The sequence below is a fragment of the Quercus robur genome, chromosome 4 (assembly GCF_932294415.1).
Source record: "Quercus robur chromosome 4, dhQueRobu3.1, whole genome shotgun sequence".
NCBI classification, from domain to species: Eukaryota; Viridiplantae; Streptophyta; class Magnoliopsida; order Fagales; family Fagaceae; genus Quercus; species Quercus robur.
The window spans coordinates 47,976,950-47,989,192 of NC_065537.1; positions in this window are offsets into that span (position 1 = coordinate 47,976,950).

Genomic DNA, 12,243 nt, shown 5'->3' on the forward strand with positions numbered 1-12,243 from the left:
CTTCACACCCTAGGGGCTATGTCATCAACCTTACACCAAAAGGTGAAGTATCCGTCGGAGGGTCGAGTGAAAGAAGTAATAGGGAACCAAGCCATGGCCCGGCAATGCATGGTGTCAGCCATCTCGCGACGACCAAGTACTGAGCCCTCCACCTCAGCCGAGAACGATTTATAGCAATTAACGACCCCGGCCCTGACCTCAGGTAGTGAGGGACCTACTGAGGAAGCGAATTGTGAGGATTTGGAGAAAGTTCTTGTGGGCTTCGACCCAAAAAGATTTTTTCAGGTCAACTCAGAACTACCGCCCCAAGAGAAGGAAACACTAATTGACTTTTTCAAACAGAATGTTGACGTGTTTGCATGGGACATCTACAAGGCTCCGGGGGTCGATCCAGATTTCATTTGCCACCACCTTAATGTTAGCCCGGCCGTAACACCTAAGAAGCAACCTCCTCGGCGATCGTCGAAAGAGCATGCAAATGTGGTGAGAGAGGAGGTTATAAAATTGAAGAAAGCAGGGGCTATCAAGGAGGTATTTTACCCCGAATGGCTGGCCAACACAGTCGTGGTGAAGAAGAAGAGTGGGAAATGGCGAGTCTGCGTGGACTTCACAGACCTTAATAAGGCCTGCCTGAAGGATCCTTTCCCTATGCCGCGGATAGACCGATTGGTGGATTTGACCGTGGGACACCCTCGAATGAGTTTTTTGGACGCCTTCCAAGGCTACCATCAGATACCCCTGACTGCCGAGGACCAAGAAAAAAACAACTTTTGTCACCCCATTGGAAACTACCATTACAAGGTAATGTCCTTTGGCTTGAAGAATGCCGGGTCGACCTACCAGAAGATGATGACCAGGATGTTTGAACTACAGATGGGTAAGAGCATCGAAGTCTATATAGACGACATGGTGGTGAAGAGTAAGTTAGTGTCCAACCACGTCAGAGACCTCGGCAATGTCTTTGGAATTCTGAGAAAGTACAGGCTGCGTCTAAACGCGTCCAAGTGTTCATTCGGAGTGGGGTCAGGGAAATTCTTAGGTTACATGGTGACCCATAGAGGCATTGAAGTTAGCCCCGACCAAATTAGAGCTATCTATAGCCTGCAGCCTCCTCGGAACCCCAAAGAGGTCCAAAAACTCACTAGCATGATTGCCGCCTTAAACCGTTTCATCTCCCGCTCGACGAACAGGTGCAGACCTTTCTTCCTCTTATTAAACAAGTGAAAAGGCTTTGAGTGGACTGAAGAGTGCGCCTTAGCCTTCCAGCAGCTTAAGAAATACCTAACTCGGCTACCAATCATGTCCAATCCTGAAGCCGACGAGGTGTTATTCGCCTATATTGCGGTAGCCCCTCACGCAGTGAGTTTAGTGCTGATCCGGGAAGACAACGGCACACAACGGCCCGTCTACTACGTAAGCAAATCGTTGCACGAGGCAGAGATCCGTTACCTCCCCCTCGAAAAGGCCATCCTAGCAATCGTACAAGCCACGCGAAAGCTCCCCCACTATTTCTAGGCACATACCGTTGTTGTACTAACCCAACTTCCACTTAGATCAATACTCCGGAGTGCCGACTACACGGGCAGAATAGCAAAGTGGGGGACGATTTTGGGCACCTTCGACATTAGGTACATGCCTTGCACCGCGGTGAAGGGTCAGGTTCTCGTAGATCTGGTAGCTGAGTTTGCAGAACCCACACCAGAAGGAGGAGGAGGGCCACTAAACTCAGACGAATAACGAAGCAGAGTATGAGACATTATTGGAAGGAATGTCAATGATCCAGAAACTGGGTGGGAACTTCATAAACATGTTCTCGAACTCAAAACTTGTCGTGGGACAAGTAAATAAGGAATTGGAGGCAAGGGATGAAAGAATGCAAGAGTACCTAGTCTAAGTCAAGCGCTTGCGGGCGCATTTCGATCACTTCAATCTAGTGCACGTATCCAGGAGCGGGAACACCCACGCTGACTCCCTTGCAACGCTCGCCACCTCCTCGGCTCAACCACTTCCTTGGGTCATACACGTAGAAGATCTATACAGCCCAACAATGGCGAGAACCGACTTAGTACGGGTTCACAGCGTTAGGGCAGGGCCTAGTTAGATGGATCCTCTAGTACTATTCTTAAAGAACGACACCTTACCAGAAGATAAGAACGATGCCGACAAGATTAGAAGAAAGGCTTCTCGATTCTGGTTATCCGAGGACTCCAAACTGTATAAGCGCTCATTCTCAGGACCGTACTTACTATGCGTGCACCCAGATGCCACTGAACTTATCTTGGAGGAATTGCACGAAGGAATTTGTGGAAGTCATATGGGGGGTAGATCCATGTCCCATAGGGCCATAACGTAAGGTTATTGGTGGCCGAACATGCAGAAAGAGGCGCAGGAATATGTGAAGAAGTGCGACCAATGCCAAAGGTTCGCCCCGAATATACATCAACCAAGCGGAACCCTTAATCCGTTGTCCAACCCTTGGCCATTCGCGCAGTGGGGCCTGGATATCCTAGGGCCATTTCCTAAAGCAGCAGGGAACAAAAGGTTTCTTCTTGTCGGCACGGATTATTTCATAAAATAGGTTGAAGCTGAGCCACTGGCAAACATTAGAGACGTTGATGCTAAGAAATTTGTTTGGAAAAATATCGTCACCAGGTTCGGAATCCCTTACACCCTAATCTCGAACAACAATCTCCAATTTGATAGTAAAGTTTTCAGAAGATATTGTAGTGAGTTGGGAATTGCCAATAGGTACTCCACACTGGCTTACCCACAGGGGAATAGGCAGGCTAAAACCAGCAATAAAACCATAGTAAATGGGTTGAAAAAGAGGTTAGATGATGCGAAAGGAAGGTGGGTAGAAGAACTGCCCCATGTCTTGTGGACGTACCGCACCACGCCACGTAGGTCCATAGGGGAAACCCCCTTTTCGATGACCTATGGAGCTAAGGCTGTTATTCCTCTAGAGACAAATTTCCCAACACTGAAGACCAGCTCATTCTGCCCCAATGCTAACAACGGACTGCTGGAAAAAAACTTAGACCTCAACGAGGAAAGAAGGGAGAGTGCAATGATCCAACTTGCCTACTACCAGCAGAAATTCAAGCAAGGTTACGATACCAAGGTGAAGTTAAGGCCCCTGGCACCTGGGGATCTGTTATTGAGAAAGGTCCTGGGCATTACAAGAAATCTCGCGTGGGGAAAACTCGGACCAAATTGGGAAGGCCCATATCGTATCACCTCGGTGGCCGGCATAGGGGCCTATTTTTTAGAAGATTTGGATGAACATGTAGTGTCACGCCCTTAGAATGTAAATAACCTGAAAATGTACTACTATTAATGAAAGTTTGTAATTCTTGGCGCTACGCTAGTGTGCAATTTCATCTAAGTGTTAAACAGAATCCAAGTCCTGCCTGGCTCCTCGGACCACAGACTTGGGGGAAATTAATTAGTGTGCAATTTCATCTAAGTGTTAAATAGAACCCAAGTCCTGCTTGGCTCCTCGGACCACAGACTTGGGGGAAATTAACCAGTGTGCAATTTCATCTAAGTGTTAAATAGAACCCAAGTCCTGTCTGGCTCCTCAGACCACAAACTTGGGGGAAATTAACCAGTGTGCAATTTCATCTAAGTGTTAAACAGAACCCAAGTCCTACCTGACTTCTCGGACCACAAACTTGGGGGAAATTAACCAGTGTGCAATTTCATCTAAGTGTTAAACAGAACTTAAGTCCTGCTTAACTCCTTTGACCACAGATTTGGGGGAAATTAACCAGTGTGCAATTTCATCTAAGTGTTAAACAGAACCCAAGTCCTGCCTGACTCCTCGGACCACAGACTTGGGGGAAATTAACCAATGTGCAATTTCATCTAAGTGTTAAACAGAACTCAAGTCCTGTCTAGCTCCTCAAACCACAGTCTTGGGGGAAATTAACCAGTATGCAATTTCATCTAAGTGTTAAACAGAACCCAAGTCCTGCCTGACTCCTCGAACCACAAACTTGGGGGAAATTAACCAATTTGCAATTTCATCTAAGTGTTAAACAGAACCCAAGTCCTTCCTGCCTCCTCGGACCACAGACTTGGGAGAAATTAACCAGTGTGTAATTTTATCTAAGTGTTAACTATCATTTTTTCTCATGCATTAATTCATGCTTAACCGTATTGCTTAAATTTCAAATAACGTTTGGCTCTCAGCAGTTAGTAGCATAACAGAAATTCATTCATAACAAAGTTGGAAAAGGAAGCAGTGAAACAAGATTCAAAGGAGAAATAATATCATTCATTGGGCTCCAAAATGCGTTCTCTTACAAACATTAGCAAAATAAGGAGATAAAAGATAAAAAAGACAACTACAAGTAAAGTCCTACACTAATGTCCTAGACTTTATCTTGGGCAGAACTCCTTGTAGGGACCTCAGCCTCAGGGTTATCACCTCCTGCCTTGGGCTCCGGTACGGCTTTCTTGGCTTGCGCGACAACGTCCCTTATTGTGTGGGTGTCCTCAGGCGACTTGTCCTTCGCAAGTGGCTGCACCTCCTCGGCTTCAAGTATGAGGGAATCTGAAGTAGTGACCTTAGCAGAGAGGGGCTCTTCAGGAGGAACCGAGCCCGGAATCTCGCGAATATCTTCAGGAAAGAAGATATTCTTAATCTTCCTTAGGTCGGAGTCCGCAGGAACTGCCGCCCGGTCTAAGGCCACCCCTTAGGACATGGTAATGTAGTCCCTACATACCGTAGCCACCTCTTCGGTTAGCCTGACCTCGGTATCCGCCACTCCACGCTCGTAGGAAGTTGCCATCGCAACCTCAGCTGCCTCCCTGGCCAAGCGAGCCGCCTCCTTTGCCTTTAATAGCTCGACCTTAAGGTCCAGGACCATCTGCTTCTCGGTCGCGAGGTTTATTTCGGACTGATAAAACTATTGGCGCATGTCGTCAGCCTGCTTGGTGGTGGTCCTGAGTCCGGCCTCAGCACTGTCACGGGCCTTTAGCGCCTCCTTTATTTCCTTATTTAGGCGATCCTTTTCCAGTCTGAGGACGCCAGTAGCCTTCTCCGCGACGAGGCGGGACTGAACCTCAGTGTTCAGATCTTCGCAAGACTTCTTGGCCCACTCTTCAGCTACAAAAATTTGTTAAGTGACCTACGTGGGAATAATGGAAGATTGATTAAAAGAAAATAACAAATAGACAGATGCGGAATAAAGAAACTGAATAAGGAAAAGTCTTCGTTTACCATGGTCATATCTCTCTTCAGCGACATAAAGAGATCCGGTTGCCGAGTAACCCGGAGCCCCTCTATGTCACGAGGCAGGAGAAGGGGCTGCTGCAAGGCCTCAGCCAGATAAGACGCCTGTCCTCGTTGGGACTCCCACAGAGTTGCGTCCCACGAGATAGGGGCACTGTCCAACTCTAGGGGTGGGGACCAAGTCCGCTGCTCCCTCCTTATAGCTGCCTCGTCTCGGCTATCAACAGATCTTGTTCTTTTTTCCTTGGGCTCTTTGCCCTTCTTCTGTTGCTTAGCCTTTTCAAGGCCGACCTCGACCTCTTCCAACTCTTCCACTGGCCTCTTCCGCCTCAAATTGGGAAGAGGTTATAGCGCTGGGTCAGTTGTGGGGGGAAGAGGAGGAGGAAGCTTGGATGTAGCCTGTTCCTTGGGGGCATCCCTAGAAGACTGCCCCTTATTTTTATTGGACAGGAGGCCCCTGAGACCAAACCTTGACCTCAAATCCATGTCGTCTTCTTCAACCTCTTGGCTAGTGTCAACCTGAGCAATTACCAAGCCAAGGGTGGGAGCCGCCGTAGAATGGTCTATGTTCGAGTCGGAGTCTGAAAGCTCTGCAGGCCTGGCTGGTACCTCTCCCTCCTCGACAAAGTGGAATTGGTCAATTTGAGCCTCAAGAGATGAGTGCGAGGAATCAGCTCCTTCTCCTGGGACAATTGCCTCTGGAAGAATGCGCTGAACAGGCAATTGGAAGGGAGGTAGGTCTTTCCAAGCGAGAAAGCCTGATATAGAAACGTTGATACGAGCTAATCAGGGACTTCCAGCCCTGATGGCTTGACCAGCGTCCACTAAAGCACATGAAAGGGGCTCGTAATCCAAGATAAGAGAAGCGGCACACAGTTACCCGTCCTCACTCACAAAGATTTCAGACCTTAGGAGGAAGTTAAGGGCCTGGACATTGACCAAACTTAGCCGCAGAGTTGTTTGTTCTTTGTCTGCAAAAACCCAAAGGAAGGGTTACGTTAGTCCGAGGAGACAAATAATCAAAGCTAAAACTAAAATAAGGAAGAGAAGACTCGAGACTAAGATCCCCTCTAAGGGATCTGACCCTACAGTGCTCCATCTGGTGTTCCCGCCCTAATTGGGCAGTGAAGACCGTCGTGCCATGCTCCGGAAACGATCAAAATGTCGTCCTTTAAGCCTTTGTTAGACTTGGGAAGGCAGAATATCAGACTCACCTCGTCGGACCTGGATTTCAGGTAATACGTCTCGTTTAGGCAATGACATTCATATAGGTGAACTACATCGTGCCATAAGAGGCCGAGGTTCATCTGTTTGTTCAGAGTGTCTACGCACCCCAGGATTTGGAACATGTTCGCGGCGCACTGGTGGGGGGCCAGCCTATGACCAAGCAAATAATCCCTAGTTATTCTCCCCATAGGGATCGTTATTCCTCCCTCTATGAAGGCTATCATTGGAATGGCGACCTGCCCCGTCTTTCTCTTGGTTAAGACCTCGTCCAAGGAGCAATATTCTAGACCTACTCTCAGCGGGATATGGTATTTGGCCCTGAAGCCTTCTATACTAGCCGGAGAGTCTACCAGTTTCTCAAGCTTACCCATCCCACTAACCCTAGGTGACGCGAAGAAGGTTTACTTAAGGGAGAAAGCCGGGAAAGGCAACGGAAGGGAAATGAGCACTTATGGGAGCGAAGATCCTAAACCTCTCGAGCTTGTGAAGAACTCGTTGGGAATCTTCAAGGGAATGTCTGTGGAGTTTTGAATGCTTTGCAAAAGAAAGTGCTGGAGTGCTCTGGGACGCTTGAGTGCTTTTTCAAAAATGGAAGTAAGTTCCCTTGGAAATCTTATATAGCGGGGAGAAACTGAACGGGCTTACTCCCGCCCAGAGAATTGGGAAAATATCAACCGTTGATCAGGTGCCCCACCGTTGGATTCGAAGGACATAAAGCCACCTAGCACAATAATTAGTGTCTCGTGGGTTACGAAACGCCAGTAGCAGTAATGAGGCACGTGGGGCTGTACCTCCACACGCATAAAACAAGGATTTACAATAAGTGACCCCATAAGTGTCAAAATCCCGCCTTTTGTTCTCGGATAAGAAGGAAAGAACCAGAATTTTGAGAGGCTATTGTAGGGGTAAAGTCCCCAGATCATACAATGGGCCTTAGGCCCCATATAGAATTCGATCACGTCCGAAGAGAAGGTATGGGCACCAAAAGGACTCCCGGCCCTATTCTTATTGGCCCAAACTTGTTTAAAGGGCGGTCCGAGGAGGAATGTCTCCTTGGACGTACCAAGTAAGGCTCAAACATGCACCCTGCCTACAATAAAGATTCGCTCCAACGAGTATTAGTAGTAGGGATGAGTCCCATAAGTTCGGAAGAGGGAAGAAAGTATAGGATGACAATGAAAAGACTACAATTGCTACATTAAATGCATGATAGCTACTTTTCTGACCGCATTAATGTGGAGAGGACTTGCGAACAGTGTTACTTTGGCTACTACAACTCACAGAAAGATGGGGGAGATGTCCGATGGGACGAGCACTCAAGTGAAGGTCCAGATGATCAACAAATGTAAGGCTCTAATGACTTCAAGGGGGCTACATAAGAGAGGGGAGTCCCCATGAAGAGGGGAGTCCCCATGAAGAGGGGGATGGAAAAAAGGAGTAACTGAGAGCAGAAGAAGAAGAGAAGAACCATAACCTTTGATCAGAGACAGAGATACACCCCATACATCTCCTCGGACTATATATCTAATGGACATGAATGAGATTTTCTTATTTTCGATCGTTGTATGGTCCAAAGTTAACTAGCACGCACTTCGTTAAGGCCCAGTTCTGTAACCCACTCTTTACAAATTCATTGTTTAGGGCTCCTTGGGCCAGAACCCCAAAACTGTTGGGCCTAGACCCCTAACCGTGACCCTACACGTATCATTACTACTTTTCCAAGCATTCACTAAGGAAATTACTATGACAATTTCATACAATCAAGTCACTCTCCATAGGTCTATAATGACCTCAGGGTGGATACATACACTATAAGAGAGATAATGCATACGATACAAGTGAATGAGATACATTCTCAAGCCTTGTCAATGAAAGGCATTATCTATTTTAGAGAAACCGGTCAACTATTTCGTGGAAAATGTATGTCATTAAAATAAAAACCACTACATGGAAAACAAAGACAATAGTTATGAAGCACGGGTGTGTTTTCGAATTCGGGTGTAGCTGCGGGTGCGGGACTTGGCAATTTTTTAAAAAGTAAGGTGTGGGTGTGGAGATTAAAAAATTATTAAAAATATATTTTATATAGTGAATTTAATATTTTTATATAAAAAAATTCAAATAAATGGTAGAATTTATTATTAAAAAACGATTATTTATGATTTGCTTTTAATAAAATCAATACTTTTAGTAATTGTAAACAAAAAACCACAGTTTAAGAAGGTTTCTTTACTCATTTTCCAATTCCCAAGCCCACTCACATTAATAATTGACTTTTCCACCTACTTAATTTATATTCTTTTTGCTACATATCTTTATTCTTCTTCCATCCTTTTTTTTTTGTGTCTTCTCATCTTCTTCTTCCTTCTCTTTTTTTTTTTTTTTTTTTTTTTTTTCCTCTCACAAGGCCACATGAAGTAGAAGAATGGCAGCTGCTGCCCATTTCGGTTGGAATCGGCTGTATTGGCATGTTTCGGTGGCCGTTTTAGCCTTATCGGTTCTCGTTTCTGTCGAAATCAGCTCGTTTTGGCCCGAATCAGCGCGAATCAAAAAAAAAAAAAAAGGGGAGAGTCGGCGCGTCAGATGCCGAACGCCGCGTTGGACTCCGGTACGACGACTTTGGAGCCGCGTAGGTGCTTTCTAGGACAATAGGCCACCCACAAACACTTTAAGGTCACTTCCAAGAAACTTCACTACAATTTCCTTCTCCCTTCAGTGCAGTCAACCAAAGCTTAAGAAAACATGCAAATTCCTTACAGATCCTATAAAGAAATAAATAAACAAAGACAAAGAAAAGCAAGCCAGCCTGATCCACATTTGTTTTTGATTTCAAAGGCTTCCAACAACAAAAATTTCCTAATAAGTGGGAGTAGACTCATAGACTCATAGTCATGCCCACATGATAAGCATCTATGATTCATACCGTTGGATCATAGAGAGAGAAACGGAGAGAGAGAGAGAAACGTCAAACATTTTTGGGTTTAGAGGTAGGTTTATAATGTAATAAATGAGGGTAATTAATAAGATCCTAATAAGAATATTTATAATAATGAAGATCTTTTTTTAACCATTGGATCTACTTAAATCCAATGGTTTAAAAAATGTGTAACTTTTGGACAAAAAAAAAAAATGTGTAACTTAAACCCATCTCATATATATATATTTGTTTTTTTTTTTTTTTTTGACAATTTTATTTATTTATTAAGATGTTAATGTGGTTTTTTAATAGAAATTAATTATTTTTTCAAAAAAATATGTATCAACTACCAAGTGAGTATTCGGGATTTTCCATCAAAAAAGCTGAAAAAAGGACCAAATTGAAAATAGCTCCTAAATATAAGGATCAAAAAATTGTTTTCTTACATGCAAGTGGACTGGGCCTACCGTATTCAATGAAAGTTTTTCAACAAAGAAAAAAAAAAACTGGATTAAGGGTCTGTTTGGATAGAACTTATTTTGCTGAAACTGAAAACTTAAAACTGAAAACATTGTAACAAAATAATTTTTAAATGTGTGAATAGTGCTGTGGGACCCATTTTTAATGAAAAAGTTGATAAAAAGTGGAGTTTGTGGGACCCGTGAACAGTGCACAAGTGCACTGTTCACAGAGGACCGGGTCAACAATTGCTGCTGGGGAGAATAAAAAAAAAAAAAAAAAACGCAGAAAACGTGAAACGTAGACGCGCAACGCTCTATACAAACACACACTAAGTGTCATATGATTTCCTTTTTAGGTTTGTTACCACCTTTTGTAGCGAATATGTTCTCACAATGGTTAACTTATAAATAAATATGAATCAAGACCATCCATGGTCTTTGTAGAAAGCACCTATTATCAATTAATAAACTAAGTTATAACTTGTGCTTATAAAAGAAAAAATTCAACCCAGTGGATTGGCCAAGTGGTTGGGCACTTGGTCTCAAAGTGACTGTCTTGGATTTGATTAGGAGTTCTCTATTTCAAGTTTAAGCACTAGCACTTTGAAAAAACTCCTTGGGCCAGCGATTTACCCCGCTATTGGCCACCAGTCGCAAATTCACAAAATTAGACAACGATTAAAAATTAATTTCAATTTTGATTATTCTTCAAATTTAATAATATATATATGATTGAATATTTATCAATAATTTATTAGGCTACACCTATAATTTATTGTGGTAGTGTGTAATTTTATTAATATTTGTGTGTGATTCCGTTTGGTTTTTCAAACAATATATAAAAACATAATTATTAGATACGCATTAACTTATACCTGTTGAACATGTAGTAACAAAAACCATAATTTAAATATGCAATTGTATGAACACGTAGTAACAAAAACCATAATTTAAATATGCGAGTGTATAGATTCGACCTATCTAAACTCTAATCCCATTGTTGAGAGGTTGAACATGGTTTTGAACATCTCATAAAAAAAAAAAAAAAAAAAAAAAAAAAAAAAAAAAAACCCTCACGGTTAATGTTTTACTTATTGTAACAAAATAATTATTAGAATGTTTCAAGGATTTTTTTTTTAATTTTTTAATTTTTTTAAAGAATGCAAAGCTAATCATTAGAATATTCAGCATAATTACTAAAATTTTGAAAACCCAATTAAGATTCATTTTTAGAAAATTTTGGATTTGAGATAGAGTTTAAACTTATGGCGTCTGCTCCTGATGATAGCTCTTTATCATCAGACCAAGACACCAATTAGTTTTTGGTGTAGACGGGAATTGAACCTTAGATCTCTTATACAATCATCAGAGACTTTACCAGTTGAGCTAACTGGAACCCACTGAAATTTTTGGATTTGATGCTAGAACAAATCTTTTTTACAATTGTGCGGGCATCAAAAACTAATCTAAAAATACAAAGCACATAAATATTGACCTCTTTTGAAAATATTAAGCATCAATACACAATCCAATAATTAACAAACATTAAACATTATATTTATGATGAATTCTATCCAACACATTTTAGAGATATTAAATATGACCAATTTTAACAAATAAAGAAAAAAAATAGTTTTTTTTTTTTAATATTTCAAACCAATCAAACCGACCGCAAAAACTGCACCATTATAGGTCGAAAAACGAACCATAGGTTTTGTGCATCGATTCCAATTATGAGAAAACTGATCCTTACCACCGATCGAACCACACACTTCTAAGCAGCCCCCATCCACATTTTCCGTTAAATGCCACATAAACTTGCCATTCATGATTAGTTTGTCAAATAAAATAATGTCACATCATTTTTGTATCTTTAAAAAATTAAAAAATATATATTAAAAATGACATGGCATTATTTTACCCAATGAACTATACTTGCATGACAAGTTTATATGGCACTTAACACAAAAGATAGACAAAAGAGTTGTTGTTGCAAACAAAATAGATTTTCAAATGGTAAAATCCAAATTCTAAAATTTCAAGGTATAAAATCTAAATACTCCTAATTTTATATAAGATAGGTTGAAGCATTGCTTTTGGGTAACTTCTTGTGAAATTTCTTATGATGTTTTATAAGGAGGTTGATGCTTTTTTTGCCTATGGTGTTTTGGAAATCTATTGTGTTTGGTACACATGTATGTTTTGCAAAGTCAACAATAAATTGCTTGGTAAAATGAACTGGCATTGGAATCAAAGGTAGACACAGATAAGTGCAAGTATTCACACGTTGCATGATTCACATCCCCATATTTTAATCAGAGCAGGTATGGAAGTGGCAAAACAACGACCTAAAAATAGTCTACTACATAAAACAAAATAAAAGCAAGATAGTAAAGACA